The sequence below is a fragment of the Oncorhynchus keta genome, chromosome 24 (assembly GCF_023373465.1).
Source record: "Oncorhynchus keta strain PuntledgeMale-10-30-2019 chromosome 24, Oket_V2, whole genome shotgun sequence".
Lineage (NCBI taxonomy): Eukaryota > Metazoa > Chordata > Actinopteri > Salmoniformes > Salmonidae > Oncorhynchus > Oncorhynchus keta.
The window spans coordinates 22,244,786-22,261,019 of record NC_068444.1 but is presented as its reverse complement, the minus strand read 5'-3'; the positions used below and the strand labels follow the sequence as shown (position 1 = coordinate 22,261,019).

Sequence of the window (16,234 nt, the reverse complement as noted above, 5' to 3'; positions counted from 1 at the left end):
TTCATCGCAATTAGGAATTCAGGGGCATATTCAATACAAAAACTATGTTTTAATTGACATATTTAGTGTTGGCAATGGCCAAATTAGACACACATTAAACATATACACGAAGGTTGTACAGCAAATTCCGCTTATTACGCCTGCTACTGCATCACTGTAAAAAACAATTGAAGTTGCATCAACTTATATATTTTTTATCACACAAACATTTAAGGCAACCAGCTGCAACACAATTTCTAGTTTCCTCAACTTTGGCATAGGCCTATATCAGTAATGCAGCCTATGCATGCTGCTTTCCTGTCCCAAAGTTGAGTTAACTAGATATTGTGTTGCAGCTAGCTGGCTGTTTTGATTTTTCTGTGTTTCTTTGTGATATAATATAGGTTGTTTACCATGGGTTGAAGGCCTACAGTAGGTCCGATAATCACGGTTCGCCACTGGTCGCCGCTATAATAAGGGACAAAAAGAATGAGGTGCAATTAAACACAAATAATAGTGCTCATTTATGATGAGACATCTGTGCTCATGATAGATACAATTTGAATTGTATCTCTATCTTTTTCTCTGACTGAGGCAGAGATTTATTAACTTGGTGATCATGTTGAGAATGTTTTTATAGGAGATCAATCAAAGTTCCTATCAGTGGATTAACATGTGAGAGGGACCAATATTTCCTTGCTCCTTGGGATAAACTGCATAAAACATGATCATTGATATTATAATGCACTGCGTTATATAAAACCTGTAGGCTACTGTATAAAACTAGGTCTCAGTCTTACGTCAGAATTAGACGTTCATCCATGTTTCTCACAACACATTCCAAAGTTGTTGCAAACGTCAAATGTCAAAGTCTTTAAGGTTAAGCTTAGGCATTAAGTCTGAAAGGTAAGGGTTAAGGTTTGGGAAAGGTTTAAAACAAAAAATCTCAAAAACAGCATTCTACAGCTGGATTCAAACTTGTAACCTTTGGAATCAGAAGCAGGTGCTTATGCCCACCCACAACCGAAACTTACTTGAAGGTAACAGCGCTCAATGTTGCCCCTAGTGGCCGGTTTCCACATCATCTCCCAATGTCCTCAGACATGGATGGACGTTGAATACTGACTTGTATCACGGGTGACCTAGTTGTCTGTATAACAGTGGTCATATTAATCAGTCATCACAAATATTTGAATAGGCTGAGAGTACATCTCTGTGGATTTTCAAAGGCTCAAATACAATCTTTCTGTTCTCAGTCTATTTTTGAACTTGTATTATTCTCATTGTTTCCCGTTAAAAGCAGCCTGGGAGAAAGAAAGAGGGAAGGAGAGAGTGAGAGATAGATAAAGCTTTCTCCAGCCCTGAGATCCTGCATGTCTATTCTCCCAGTCTGCTATGGCCAAGATAAGACCGGCATCATTTGAATAATATAAAGTGGGTAGACACAGTGAGCCAAGGGAAATGCTGTGTCAGTCATTCACTCTGACTGGTTTATTATTAAAGGAAAGTTATTCTGATACTGGACTATGGGCATGCTAATTCTACACACAGTGCTTAAGCCCACTTATGGTCAAACCCTGCAGATATTGCAGATTTAAAACAAAACGGTGTGTACACTGTGAAGGGGTTACTGGGAATTTGACGGTAGCTTACGGGCAGCTCAGTGGCAAGTACAACTCTATATTTCATGTTACAGCACACTTATTGTAATATAAACATGGTATCAAAGCGAATACTCTGTAATGACACAGTACGATACCGTAAAAGGTACTGGATTGTAGTGTAAAACGTAAATGCTACTGTAATCAGAATTAATGGATGAAATTAATTGAGGGGAGGGGTTTGTATTTCACAGTATTTTGTAATTCAAAGGGATTGCTGCAAGCAAGTTGGCTACTAGATAAAGTGTTTACACATGAGTATATCCATTCATATTTGGTGTTGGATACAGTATATTCGTAAAGTATTCAGACCCCTTGACTTTTTCCAAATTTTGTTAAGTTACAGCCTTATTGTAAAATGTATTAAATAGTTGTTTCCCCTCATCAATCTACACACAGTGCCCCATAATGAAAAAGCAAAAACTTTTTTTATACATTTTTGCTAATGTATTAAAAATTAAAAATTAAAATATCAGATTTACATAATTATTCAGACCGTTTACTCAGTACTTTGTTGAAGCACCTTTCGCAGCGATTACAGCCTCAAGTCTTATTGGGTATGATGCTACAAGCTTGGCACAACTGAATTTGGGGAGTTTCTCCTATTCTTTTCTGCAGATCCTCTCAAGCTCTGTCAGGTTGGATGGGGAGCGTCGCTGCACAGCTATTTTCAGGTCTCCAGAGAAGTTAGATTGGGTTCAAGTCCGGGCTCTGGCCGGGCCACTCAAGGACAGGCCACTCCTGCATTGTCTTGACTGTGTGCTTAGGGTCGTTGTCCTGTTGGAAGGTAAACCGTTGCCCCAGTCTGAAGTCTTGAGCGCTCTGAAGCATGTTTTCATTAAGGATCTCTCTGTGCTTTGCTCCGTTCATCTTTCCCTCAATCCTGACTAGTTTCCTAGTCCTTGCCGCTGAAAAACATCCCCACAGCATGATGCTGCCACCGTCATGCTTCACTGTAAGGAAGGTGCCAGGTTCCTTGTGGTAGCAGGATTACAGGATTATGTTATATTTATGCACCAAATGGTTGTTTTATTTAATAGAGTAAGGTTCTTAGGACTCTCTCTCTCCTTTCTGAGTTAACTGAGAGGAGTCTTTATGGAGCTTGGGCTGGGAACGGATTAAGTGATGGCTTGGTGATAAAAACCTACAGCTGGCATTCCATAGATCAGATGTGGTGGGTGTCACCGAGATAGCCTGGAGGAACAGAACAAAGACTTCAGTATTGACGCTTGGCATTAAGGTCTGAGAGTCCTTTGGGTCCCATTTGGAAAACTCCAAGAAGGCTGTCGTGTGCCTTTTACTAAGGAGAGGCTTCCGTCTGGCCACTCTACCATAAAGGCTCGATTGGTGAAGTGCTGCAGAGATGGTTGTCCTCCTCCACAGAGGAGCTCTGGCAGACTGACCATCGGGTTCTTGCTCACCTCCCTGACCAAGGCCCTTCTCCCCCGATTGCTCAGTTTGGCCAGATCTAGGAAGAGTCTTGATGGTTCCCAACTTCTTCCATTTAAGAATGATGGAGGCTACTGTGTTGTCTTGGACTTCAATGCTGCAGAATATTTTTCTTACCCTTCCCCAGATCTGTGCCTCGACACAATCCTGTCTCGGAGCTCTACAGACAATTCCTTCAAGGTCCTTATATGGACAGGTGTGTGCCTTTCCAAATCATGTCCAATCAATTTAATTTACCACAGGTGGACTCCAATCAAGTTGTAGAAACATCACAAGGATGATCAATGGAAACAGGAACAAACAGCTCAATATCGAGTCTCATATCAAAAGGTCTGAATGCAAATAAGGTATTTCTGTTTTGTATTTATATACATTTCCTAAATGTTCTAAAAACCTGTTTTTGCTTTGTCATTATGGGGTATTGTGTGTTGATTGATGAGAGAGAGAAAATATTTGATCAATTTGTGAATAAGGCTGTAACATAGCAGAATGTGGAAAAAGTCAAGCGGTCTGAATGCACTGTATCACTTGTGCTTCTAGAGGCCTTAACAGAGGCTTCCAAACTGACTGAGACTACAGGGCAAACGGGACCAAAAGGAGGTGGCAAAATGCTGAACAATTTAAGGTTTAAGATTTGATGAGGCACTACAACCACATAAGAGTTCATTGATACAGCATTCTCACTCGTGTGCAACAAATATAGTGTCTTACAAGGTATGCCTCAAAATATGTTAATGAGACAGAAATAACAATACACACATCAACAGGTTTTTGGCACTCCGAAGATACGGTACTGTATTCTGTGGGGTGGAATTACAGTACCATTCAAAATACAGCAAGTATTTCCCTGTTCACAACATTTTCACACAACACACCATAATTTACAGTATGCTGCAGTAACGTGTTTCAGAGTATTTTTACTTTTGATAATATCCCAAATTACTGTATTATTTAAACTGTTCTATTACTGTGGGCTATTTGACTTATTAGACCACATGCGCATGTTTTACAAAGGATAGGATTAAAGTAATATGTTTTTGATGCTCCACTTTGCCTGAAACATATATGAAAGTTGTGTGATGATCAAAGCTGAAGAGAAGAAACTGCTGTGTCTATCTGTATTCCCTTCATCCAGAGACATCACAGATCCATTCCTGAAATAGGCTAGGTGAGATCACAGCAGAAATGCTTTTATCAACAGCTGAGCGGTAGATAGGCCTATATTTACTCCACCATGACTGTTAGAGCAGGCTCAGTATAAATAGAAACACTACTGGTCTATGGGCTGCATCTATTCAGTAGCATCTGAGAACATACAGTACAGTATGTTTATGAAAGCACATGTTCACGCCTGTCACACAGCAAAGTCGTCAGTGTCCATATCCTGGTGTAAGCAGTTTTTGATGTGGTGTTACTTTGTGTTACTATGAATGGACTGAGTGCCAGCTGGTGTTGGTTTTTAAGCTGTTGTCAAAAATAAATGTTCTTCAATCACGGTGTCAAATTGTCCAGTGTTACTTAGTGTTGATTTTTCAGTGAAGTTAGATTTTAGAATTGTTTGTTTCAATATCAATATTTTTGCATGTACATTGATTGATTAATTAATGTTATGCTACTCAAATATCTAAAAACATATAATATTCTAAACTAATCCAATCTGTTATATGTAATTATTGCATCTGTTACTGAAATGGTTGTTCCAGTTTAGATGCTTAAGTTAGCCTCATATCTTAATCTTCTCAACTATGCAGTTGTTCTGAATGCAGGTTGTGGGTGAATAAAAATGTAAAATGTTGGATATCTCCACTTTGGCTGGATTCCAATAGCAATTACACATCACTTTGCAAGCCAGCATAATGTGACTTTCAGGCCTGATTTTGCCTGTAAACCATGAGTTTACAGTCCTCTGTATTAGGGTTAAACTAGGCCCTGAAAATAAGGCCTTATGAATGTGTTGTATTGTGTTAATGAATAAAATGTTTACGATAACTTATTTGCTTAGGATCCCACTTAAAGAAGGCCACAATACTGAAATTGGATGAATGCAACAACCATGCCTCTGTCACTAACAAATACAGTCATGGGTGGTATAAGGCTACAATTCACTCGAAAAGCAAGGCAATCTGGGAAATATGCAAATTCGGTTTTGCACTAAGCAGTGTGTTAATTTAACACTGAAAAGTGTGGACCCATATAGACACTGGATCAGTGTTGATTTAACACGGGATAATTTGCTGTGAAAGTATCAGTGATCAGCGTAACAGTGTACATTTAACATGGAGTGGAACATTTTAATGCTGCTGGTGTTGGAAAGTATCTTTATTAAAAGGGCAACACTTTGAAAAGTGTAAATCCAACACTTTCTGGTGGTTCTCATATAAACACTTCCAAAGTGTGAAATTAAATACTCACAGTGTTCAATTTACCGATTGAATTTAGCTATGCATGCTCTGTTTATTTGGTAACACAGAGAGAGAGGCATGTACTGGGTTGTTCCATCAATTTGGTGCGTTGCGAAATGTCACATTTTGGGAGGGATTTCACCTAATTTTTACATATTGTCATAAAGAGCACATGTTCAACTTCATAAAAAACAAATGTTTCTATCGCAAGAATTCAAAAATTCTATAGTATGTGCCTATTAAGTGCCAAAGAAAAGGGTTGACCATGACAGAGGTTGACAATTTGTTCTTAAATCAGCCCTAAATCCCCTTGTGACATGGGTAATGGAAGCTTGTTGTGTACAACATGGAATGGCAATTGAATGCAAGCTTCACAAAAAAAAAAAAATTATGAAAAAAATTCTTGCCTGCCTATCAATGGGTTGAACAGCGTTGACGTGTTCTGCTCGACCCGTTCAGTTTTCCACCACAAAACACCAGAAAATGTCCAAAAACAGTAGAACCAGCTCACCTGCTTTTACAATATGATTAGACTATTAGATGTTAATGTATCATTTGGAAAATTATATTTTAAAAGGAATAGTTTCACCATATTAAAACAAGAGTTCAGTTCAAGTAACTTGGTTGACCTTAAGATGAGGAACATTAATCACTAATCATGAAATAAATAATGATGTTCTGAAATGACTTCGTCAAAGCAGCAAAATACAATACAATATTACAATGATGGTGAAACTTAGAGAAATGTGGGTGTTAAGTGGGTAAAAATATTCCTAGAAGTGACATGTCAAAATGCTGAATATTGAATTCTCTATGTGGTCTATACCATTTAATATAACAGGCTTTAAAATTAAATATTGGTGCACAATTTCTACTTTAAATATCAAAGGTATGCAAATAGCCCTCTTTTCACGGCCAGACCCAACTGTATATTAACTGTCACTAATACTTGGACCCTTCTGTTCAACAAAAAACAAAAACATCTGTTGAGTCTTTGAAAATATTTGAATTCATATTTTGAAGCAGCTGTAGAAAACGTTGTCCCAATGATCTCTTTGTTCCACAAATAGAAGAAAGATCACATACTTGTCACATATGTGCTACTCCCTGCTGCTCTTTAGACTGAGCGGTATGTTTTACAACACATCAATGTCCTGTCTGACAACCGGACATGTGAACTCCTTGGGGGAAACAACCTTGTCCCTAATCCTTCACACCCATCCTGCACGAGATCTGGGTTTGGGGGGTCTATTTCTGTGCCACACATATCACAATGACACCAACTACTCTACTCCCCCTATTATGATTTATCCCCTAACTACTACACTTCCTCGAGTCCCCTCTCTAGCCTTGGGTCTGGGGATCAGGTTTTATCCCGTGCCTGGTGTTAGGTCGGTCTTCCACACCACAGGGTCTCTCTTGTCCAGCCCCACCCATTACACCTGTCCTTGGGCTGGATTGTTTATCCAACATTCTCACCATGCCATTGGGTTAACCCGTCTCTATTCGCTGTGTGTGGCATGAAGTGTGCAATATCTTTAAGATGTTAAGATGAGGTTAAGATGAGAGTATAAAAAAGAACGCAGGTCAACAGTGTTTATTTTTTCTTTTGGAAAAGTTTTATTGTTGCACTTCCTTTAAAACAGCTCATGTATTTTTGCACAATTTTATACACATAAAAACGGCATAAAAGCATAAAACACAGCATTTGAATGTTACATTTAAATTAGTTTAAAAATACATGTTGTTAAAACCAATAGAAACAACCATGAATAAAAGTACTTTTTCTTGTAAAAAACATAAAAATTCTGTAAAAAGCCATTTAAAATGTGTACAAATTATTTAACGAAGGTAAAACATTTTTAAGACATGAAAAACATTTTAAAAAGTTACTGTTAAAAGGCTTTCTTCTGTCTTTTGTACAGGAACGGTGTGAGTCCTTATCAAACTCGCCTCCTCCTGCTCCCCCGAATCCCTCCCCTAGGCGCATCGCCCTAGGCGCCACAGCGCTGTCAGGGCGTGACCGCCGGGACCTTGGGTGTTGTGGGGGACCCTTCGCCTGGGGTCGAGGCCACCTTTCTTCTGTACCACCCCAGGGCTTCCGTGACTACCATGGCCACTGCCTGGGGGGTGGTCTCTACTCGTTTCACTACCAGCAGGTTGCGGGAGGACCACTGTGCATCCTTCAGACACGTGAGGGTGGGCCAGAGCTTGGCGAAGGCCTTCGGTGGAATAGGCCTTTGGCCCACCCCATACAGCACAAGCTGGGGCGTTAGGTCCTCCCCTGCTGGCAGACACAGGGAAATCAGGGAGCCTGCTTCCTTCTACAGGTGGCTCTGCACTCCCAGAGCAAGTGCCTCACCAACCCCTCTTGGCCGCAGCCTGGTAGGGGCACGCGGATATCCTCACCATGTCCCGGGAGGGCATAACGGCCCTGACCCGGAGGAACTCGTGGGCAACCATCCAGGACAGGTCCCAGTGCCGAATCAGAAGAGCAGGATGGGTACACGTTATGCCAAACCGTTATGGGCTCGCCTATAGCAAGCCCGCGCACTGGACACACTGGTTCCTGCTCCTGCACAAGAGAGAGAAGAGAGCGAGGTTTAGTTACAACCGTGACTGCTTCTTTCTCCAGTTTAAAATATCTTAAAAACGTCTGGAGCTGGACGTAGTGTGTGGGGAGCAGGAAAGAGACTGGGGCTCGCAGGTCGACTGGGATCAGACTCAGGGTCCTGAGGTAAGATCCCAGCCAGAACCGTGCGAGGGCCTGGGTCTTGTTGTTAACCGGGGAGGTGGCAAGAGTGAGATGTAACGCGGCTGCCCAGGAACAAGTAGAGGTCAGGCAAGCCTTTCCCCCCCCCTTGGACCTGGGCCTCTTGACCACCTCCCTCCTCAGCCTCTCCCACTTGCTTCCCCACAGGAAGTAAAACAACATCAACAGTGAGTTTATGGAGGAGGAGTGTGTAACTGTGAGGGTGGGGTGGGTTTATGTGGGATGAGTGTGTAACTGTGAGGGTAGGGTGGGTTTAAGGGGGAGGAGTGTGTAACCGTGATGGTGGGGGTGGGTTTAAGGGGGAGGAGTATGTAACCGTGATGGTGGAGATTGGTTTATGGAGGAGGAGTGTGTAACTGTGAGGGTGGGGTGGGTTTATGGGGGAGGAGTGTGTAACTGTTAGGGTGAGAGTGGGTTTATGGGGAGGAGTGTGTAAACGTGAGGGTGTATGCACAGGAGAGTTGTGTAACCAAGGGGGAATGTGCACAGGAGTTTGGGCACTTATGACTTGTTTCAAGTTGTATTAGTCATACAGGTATATACAGTACACACACACACACACACACACACACAGTTGAAGTCGGAAGTTTACATACACTTAGGTTGGAGTCATTAAAACTCGTTTTACCACTCCACAAATTTCTTGTTAACAAACTATAGCTTTGACAAGTCGGTTAGGACATCTACTTTGTGTATGACACAAGTAATTTTTCCATCAATTGTTTACAGATGATTTCACTTATAATTCACTGTATTGCAATTCCAGTCGGTCAGAATTTAAAGGCACAGTCAACTTAGTGTACTTAAACAGCTTGGAAAATTCCAGAATATGATGTCATGGCTTTAGAAGGTTCTGATTGGCTGATGGACATAATTGAGTCAATTGGAGATGTACCTATGGGTGTATTTCAAGGCCTACCTTCAAACTCAGTGCCTCTTTGCTTGACATCATGGGAAAATGAAAAGAAATCAGCCATCCATTTTGTGAAGTGCACCAGTGCTTCCTGCAGCACCCCCACAACATGATGCTGCCACCCCCGTGCTTCACGGTTGGAATGGTGTTCTTCGGCTTGAAAGCCTCCCCCTTTTTCCTCCAAACATAACAATGGTCATTATGGCCAAACATTTCTATTTTTGTTTCATCAGACCAGAAGATATTTCTCCAAAAAGTACGATCTTTGTCCCCATGTGCAGTTGCAAACTGTAGTCTGGCTTTTTTTATGGTGGTTTTGGAGCAGTGGCTTCTTCCTTGCTGAGCGGCCTTTCAGGTTATGTCGATATAGGACTCGTTTTACTGTGGATATAGATACTTTTGTACCTGTTTCCTCCAGCATCATCACAAGGTCCTTTGTTGTTCTGGGATTGATTTGCACTTTTCGCACCAAGTATGTTCATCTCTAGGAGACAGAACGCGTCTCCTTCCTGAGCGGTATGACGGCTGCGTGGTCCCAAGGTGTTTATACTTGCGTACTATTGTTTGTACAGATGAACGTGGTACCTTCATGCATTTGGAAATTGCTCCCAATGATGATCCAGACTTGTGGAGGTTTACCTTTTTTTTCCTGATGTCTTGGCTGATTTCTTTTGATTTTCCCATGATGTCAAGCAAAGAGGCACTGAGTTTGACGGTAAGCCTTGAAATACATCCACAAGTACATCTACAATTGACTCAAATGATATCAATTAGCCTATCAGAAGCTTCTAAAGCCATTACATAATTTTCTGGAATTTTCCAAGCTGTTATAAGGCACAGTCAATTTAGTGTATGTGAACTTCTGACCGACTGGAATTGTGATACAGTGAATTATAAGTGAAATAATCTGTCTGTAAACAATTGTTGGAAAAATTACTTGTGTCATGCACAACGTAAATATCCTAACCGACTTGTCAAAACTATAGTTTGTTAACAAGAAATTTGTGGAGTGGTTGAAAAATGAGTTTTAATGACTCCAACTTAAGTGTATGTAAACTTCCAACTTGAACTGTACATGATGGTGTTCTCTTCAGCTGAGGGCTGGTGCCAACTTCCAACACAACAAATGCAGAGCTAAATACTGTGTATCATTAGTCACCCCTCCAGCATGTTAGAGAAACAGAGGGAATGCTGCTTCTCTTTGCCATGCCGATGATAAAGCACTCAATCAGTAAACAGGGAACAGTCCACTCTAAATATGGACTGTTTTTACAAGTTATGTGTGACGTATGTGAGGTTGTACAGGTGTGTGTTTATGACGAGACCCCAAAACCCTTCTGTGGGCTGAAGAGTAGACTGAGCGGGAGGGCCATGATTATTAATAGCCCCTGGAGCCAGAGGTGTTACTAATGAGGGGGGTTTTGGGGGGTGCATATGTGTTGATGCCCCACTAGAGATTAGGGGTGTCAGAATTACCCTCCTTGCCCGGTAACCCACTGAACTTGGGCAAGGATTAACTCCGCATGACAGAGTTTATGGTGTGTGTGTGTGTGTGTGTGTGTGTGTGTGTGTGTGTGTGTGTGTGTGTGTGTGTGTGTGTGTGTGTGTGTGTGTGTGTGTGTGTGTGTGTGTGTGTGTGTGTGTGTGTGTGTGTGTGTGTGTGTGTGTGTGTGTGTGTGTGTGTGTGTGTGTGTGTAATTATTTTTTGCACTCTTGAGACCAAGGTCAAAGACACACTGCCGGAAGCTATTCTGGGTGCCATAGCTACAGAGACGCTATTATAATAATGATTATGACAATTATAAAAGAGTAACTAGAAGTCACTTTGCTTAGCAATACAGCAGCTGCTGGTATGAAATTAAGAATATACATATTCTACTGAGCCATTCACTTTATGTTTGTATTCTTATCTTGTATTATTTCTTATTGTTGTTGCATTGTCGAAGGACCCTGCAAGTAAGAATTTAATTAGATGGTGTATACCATGTGTATCCCGTACATACACACACACACAGTGACGGATCTAGTTTGTATGGCTCCCTGGGCGATCCACCCTTCAGCCCAGCACTCCAAACTTCTCTCTCACATTTTCCAATGTGGAAAATCTTTCCTGAAGGGCTGAGGTTGCAGCATCAACAACAACATTGAAAAATGTCCCTCCAGCTTCTTCAGGACATCACTCAAAGGCTCATCAAATGCTTCGAATGAAAAGTACCGCTTTGTGGACCTCAGTCTTTTTTGTTGTAGAACGGCCTCTACATTCACAACCTCACAAATATCCTTGGCTGATGTTTGTGCAGTCATAAAGCCTGTTGACCTGTAGAGACCTCTCTCCGTCTTTATGAGAAGACTGACTGCAACATCCACATGCATCTTGGGAGACTGCATCAGCTTTCTCACATGTTGGATCTGGCTCAAGCTGTCACACCACACCACTGTACAGATGCTGAAGCAGTATGATCCCACCTCCTCTGACAAGGACTGGGCCTCAATCTTTATCACAGGGTCTTTGGTTTGATCACTCACCTCAATCAGTGGCTCTCTCACCGCTGCTGCCTGATACATCAGTGGCTCGACACTCTTAACTTTACTCTCCCACCTTGTCTCAGTCCACATCTTCAAAGTGATATCCACATGTTTTTTCAGGATGGCCCATCGTTGTATGGAGGCTGAGAACAAGGTGTACAGTTTGTGTAAGATGCCAAAGTAACCTGTAGCATCGACAGAACTTTTAGCAGCATCAGCCACAACCACGTTCAATGTGTTTAAAATATATATATATATATATATATACAGTGGGGCAAAAAAGTATTTAGTCAACCACCAAATGTGCTAGTTCTCCCACTTAAAAAGATGAGAGAGGCCTGTAATGTTCATCATAGATACAATTCAACTATAGACAAAATGAGAAAAAAAAAATCCAGAAAATCACATTGTAAGATTTTTAATGAATTTATTTGCAAATTGTGGTGGAAAATAAGTATTTGGTCACCTACAAACAAGCAAGATTTCTAGCTCTCACAGACCTGTAATTTCTTCTTTAAGAGGCTCCTCTGTCCTCCACTCGTTACCTGTATTAATGGCACATGTTTGAACTTGTTATCAGTATAAAAGACACCTGTCCACAACCTCAAACAGTCACACTCCAAACTCCACTATGGCCAAGACCAAAGAGCTGTCAAAGGACACCAGAAACAAAATTGTAGACCTGCACCAGGCTGGGAAGACTGAATCTGCAATAGGTAAGCAGCTTGGTTTGAAGAAATCAACTGTGGGAGCAATTATTAGGAAATGGAAGACATACAAGACCACTGATAATCTCCCTTGATCTGGGGCTCCACGCAAGATCTCACCCCATGGGGTCAAAATGATCACAAGAACGGTGAGCAAAAATCCCAGAACCACACGGGGGGGACCTAGTGAATGACCTGCAGAGAGCTGGGACCAAAGTAACAAAGCCTACCATCAGTAACACACTACGCCGCCAGGGACTCAAATCCTGTAGTGCCAGATGTGTCCCCCTGCTTAAGCCAGTACATGTCCAGGCCCGTCTGAAGTTTGCTAGAGAGCATTTGGATGATCCAGAAGATGATTGGGAGAATGTCATATGGTCAGATGAAACCAAAATATAACTTTTTAGTAAAAACTCAACTCGTCATGTTTGGAGGACAAAGAATGCTGAGTTGCATCCAAAGAACACATTTACATTTACATTTAAGTCATTTAGCAGACGCTCTTATCCAGAGCGACTTACAAATTATACCTACTGTGAAGCATGGGGGTGGAAACATCATGCTTTGGGGCTGTTTTTCTGCAAAGGGACCAGGACGACTGATCCGTGCAAAGGAAAGAATGAATGGGGCCATGTATCGTGAGATTTTGAGTGAAAACCTCCTTTCATCAGTAAGGGCATTGAAGATGAAACGTGGCTGGGTCTTTCAGCATGACAATGATCCCAAACACACCGTCCGGGCAACGAAGGAGTGGCTTCCTAAGAAGCATTTCAAGGTCGTGGAGTGGCCTAGCCAGTCTCCAGATCTCAACCCATAGAAAATTCTGTGTTGCCCAGCAATAGCCCCAAAACATCACTGCTCTAGAGGAGATCTGCATGGAGGAATGGGACAAAATACCAGCAACAGTGTGTGAAAACCTTGTGAAGACTTACAGAAAACGTTTGACCTCTGTCATTGCCAACAAAGGGTATATAACAAAATATTGAGAAACTTTTGTTATTGACCAAATACTTATTTTCCACTATAATTTGCAAATAAATTCATAAAAAATCCTACAATGTGATTTTCTGGATTTATATTTCATAGTATATTCATAGTTGAAGTGTACCTATGATGACAATTACAGGCCTCTCATCTTTTTAAGTAGGAGAACTTGCACAATTGGTGGCTGACTAAATACTTTTTTGCCCCACTGTATAATCATCCACTTACATGAGGAATGAAGAAGCCCTATGCACCATTAACATATCTACTCCTGGAGTAACTCCCTATCAAAGAGACTCATTAGATGGTTTGGCAGGAGGCCCTGGGCCAATGGGAGGTCAAGGTTGAGGGCTTAGGGAGAGTGAGAGCGACGTTACAGACATGAAGATAGAACTTGAACCACTGACTAAGGTTGCCTTCAATCACAAAGGCATGAAACGGATGTCCATCACACCGGTTTGCTTGAGGAAAACGTTGTTTTACATTTTTAATTGGTTGAAGGATATTCTTTGCAACTTTTCTGACAGACAGGACAGCACAACCCTCTCCCCCAACACACTCTTCCCTTTGAAAGCCATTGGGATGCTGTGTCTTTACGCATCCATTTGTCTGATTGGAAGGTACCCTTATAGTCCTCATGTAATAATCAACAATGTAATTGTTAACTCTCTTGCTCTCTCTGTCAATTGCATTCAGTACCTTTATCCATCTCTTTACAGGTGGCACAGAGAAAATATTCCAAGGATCTCCAGAGCCTTCGGACCAACTACATGTGATCTCTCCAGAGCCTTCTGACCAACTACATGTGATCTCTCCAGAGCCTTCTGACCAACTACATGTGATCTCTCCAGAGCCTTCTGACCAACTACATGTGATCTCTCCAGAGCCTTCTGACCAACTACATGTGATCTCTCCAGAGCCTTCTGACCAACTACATGTGATCTCTCCAGAGCCTTCTGACCAACTACATGTGATATCTCCAGAGCAGAGAAGTAAACCCCGCTGGTGGTAATATACTTTATGCACTATGTAAATCTCCATCACAATTGCTGTCTTTCAAAGTGATGAGCGTATTATAGCATATTATCCAGGGCCACTGGTTGAATTGGATTTACTGTACTCACCCCAAAACTCATGCTATCTCCTCTCTCTAAAAGTCTCCTAGACAAACTAACGTGTCAATCCCCCTGTCCCCAGGTGAGTCTGCTGGGCCATGGAAGTTGAGAGCAGCACATGAAAAGAACCTGCCACTCTGTTGTCAGTTATCAGCAAATATCAAGGCTTTCAAAGGCCAAATTTGGGGGATGATCACCAAACTCAATAAAGTTTGGTATAAACTAATCATGTTCAAGTTGTTACAAAACAGTACATTTTTAATAGTCTGTTCTAAACATTTTTACTAACTACTTTGGTAACTTAAACATCATACAACATGCAGACTTTCTCCAACAAGACAGCACTTGGTGCATATGACTCCTAAATGTCTAAAATCAATGCAAGTGTCATGTCCAGGGTGTATACATTTTTATTAATGTACAGTACATTCGGAAATGATTCAGACCCCTTGACTTTTTCCACATTTTGTTACGTTACAGCCTTATTCTGAAATTGACTAAATAGTTTTTTCCCTCATCAATATACACATAATACCCCATAATGACAAGGCAAAAACAGGTTTAGAAATGTTTGCAAATCTATTTAAAATAAAACGTAAAATAAAACGTAAATAGCACATTCACATACATCAGACCCTTTACATCAGACCCTTTATGCAGTACTTTGATGAAGCACTTTTGGCAGTGATTACAGCCTCGTCTTCTTGGGTATGACGCTACAAGCTTGGCACACCTGTGTTTGGGGAGTTTCTCCCATTCCTCTCTGCAGATCCTCTCAAGCTCTGTCAGCTTGGATGGGGAGCATCGTTGCACAGCTATATTTAGGTCTACAGAGATGTTAGATTGGGTACAAGTCCGGGCTCTGGTTGGGCCACTCAAGGACATTCAGAGACTTGTCTCGAAGCCAATCCTGTGTTGTCTTGGCTGTGTGCTTAGGGTAATTTTCCTGTTGGAAGGTGAACCTTCACCCCAGTCTGAGGTCCTGAGTGCTCTGTATCTCTCTGTACTTTGCTTCGTTCATCTTTCCCTCAATCCTTACTTGTCTCCCAGTCCCTGCTGCTGAAAAACATCCCCACAACATGATACTGCCACCACCATGCTTCACCATAGGGATGGTGCCAGGTTTCCTTCAGACGTGCCACTTGGCATTCAGGCCAAAGAGTTCAATCTTGGTTTCATCAGACCAGAGAATCTTGTTTCTCATGGTCTGAGAGTCCTATAGGTACCTTTTGACAAACTCCAAGTGGGCTGTCATGTGCCTTTTACTGAGGAGTGGCTTCCGTCTGGCTACTCTACCATAAAGGCCTGATTGGTGGAGTGCTGCAGAGATGGTTGTCTTTCTGGAAGGTTTTCCCATCTCCACAGACGAACTCTAGAACTTTGTCAAAGTGACCATTGGGTTCTTGGTCACCTCCCTGACCAAGGCCGTTCTTCCCCTGATTGGGGCGGCAGGGTAGCCTAGTGGTTAGAGTGTTGGACTAATAACCGAAAGGTTGCAAGTTCAAAATCCCGAGCTGACAAGGTACAAATCTGTTGTTCTGTCCCTGAACAGGCAGTTAACCCACTGTTCCTAGGCAGTCATTGAAAATAAGAACTTGTTCTTAACTGACTTGCCTAGTTAAATAAAGGTCAAATAAAAAATTAATTGCTCAGTTTGGCCGGGCGGCCAGCTGTAGGAAGGGTCTTGGTGGTTCCAAAGTTCTTCCATTTAAGAATGATGGAGGA

General features: G+C 41.8%; 1 long non-coding RNA gene across 1 annotated transcript; it reads right to left on the bottom strand.

The window, feature by feature from the left end:
• Positions 1-36: 36 nt before the first annotated feature.
• LOC127911421 (uncharacterized) lies at positions 37-931 on the bottom strand. Its single transcript, XR_008078398.1, has 3 exons — positions 780-931; positions 393-447; positions 37-154 (listed from the first exon to the last, which is right to left on the bottom strand). It is a non-coding gene; the product is annotated as an uncharacterized LOC127911421 (long non-coding RNA).
• Positions 932-16,234: the final 15,303 nt, after the last annotated feature.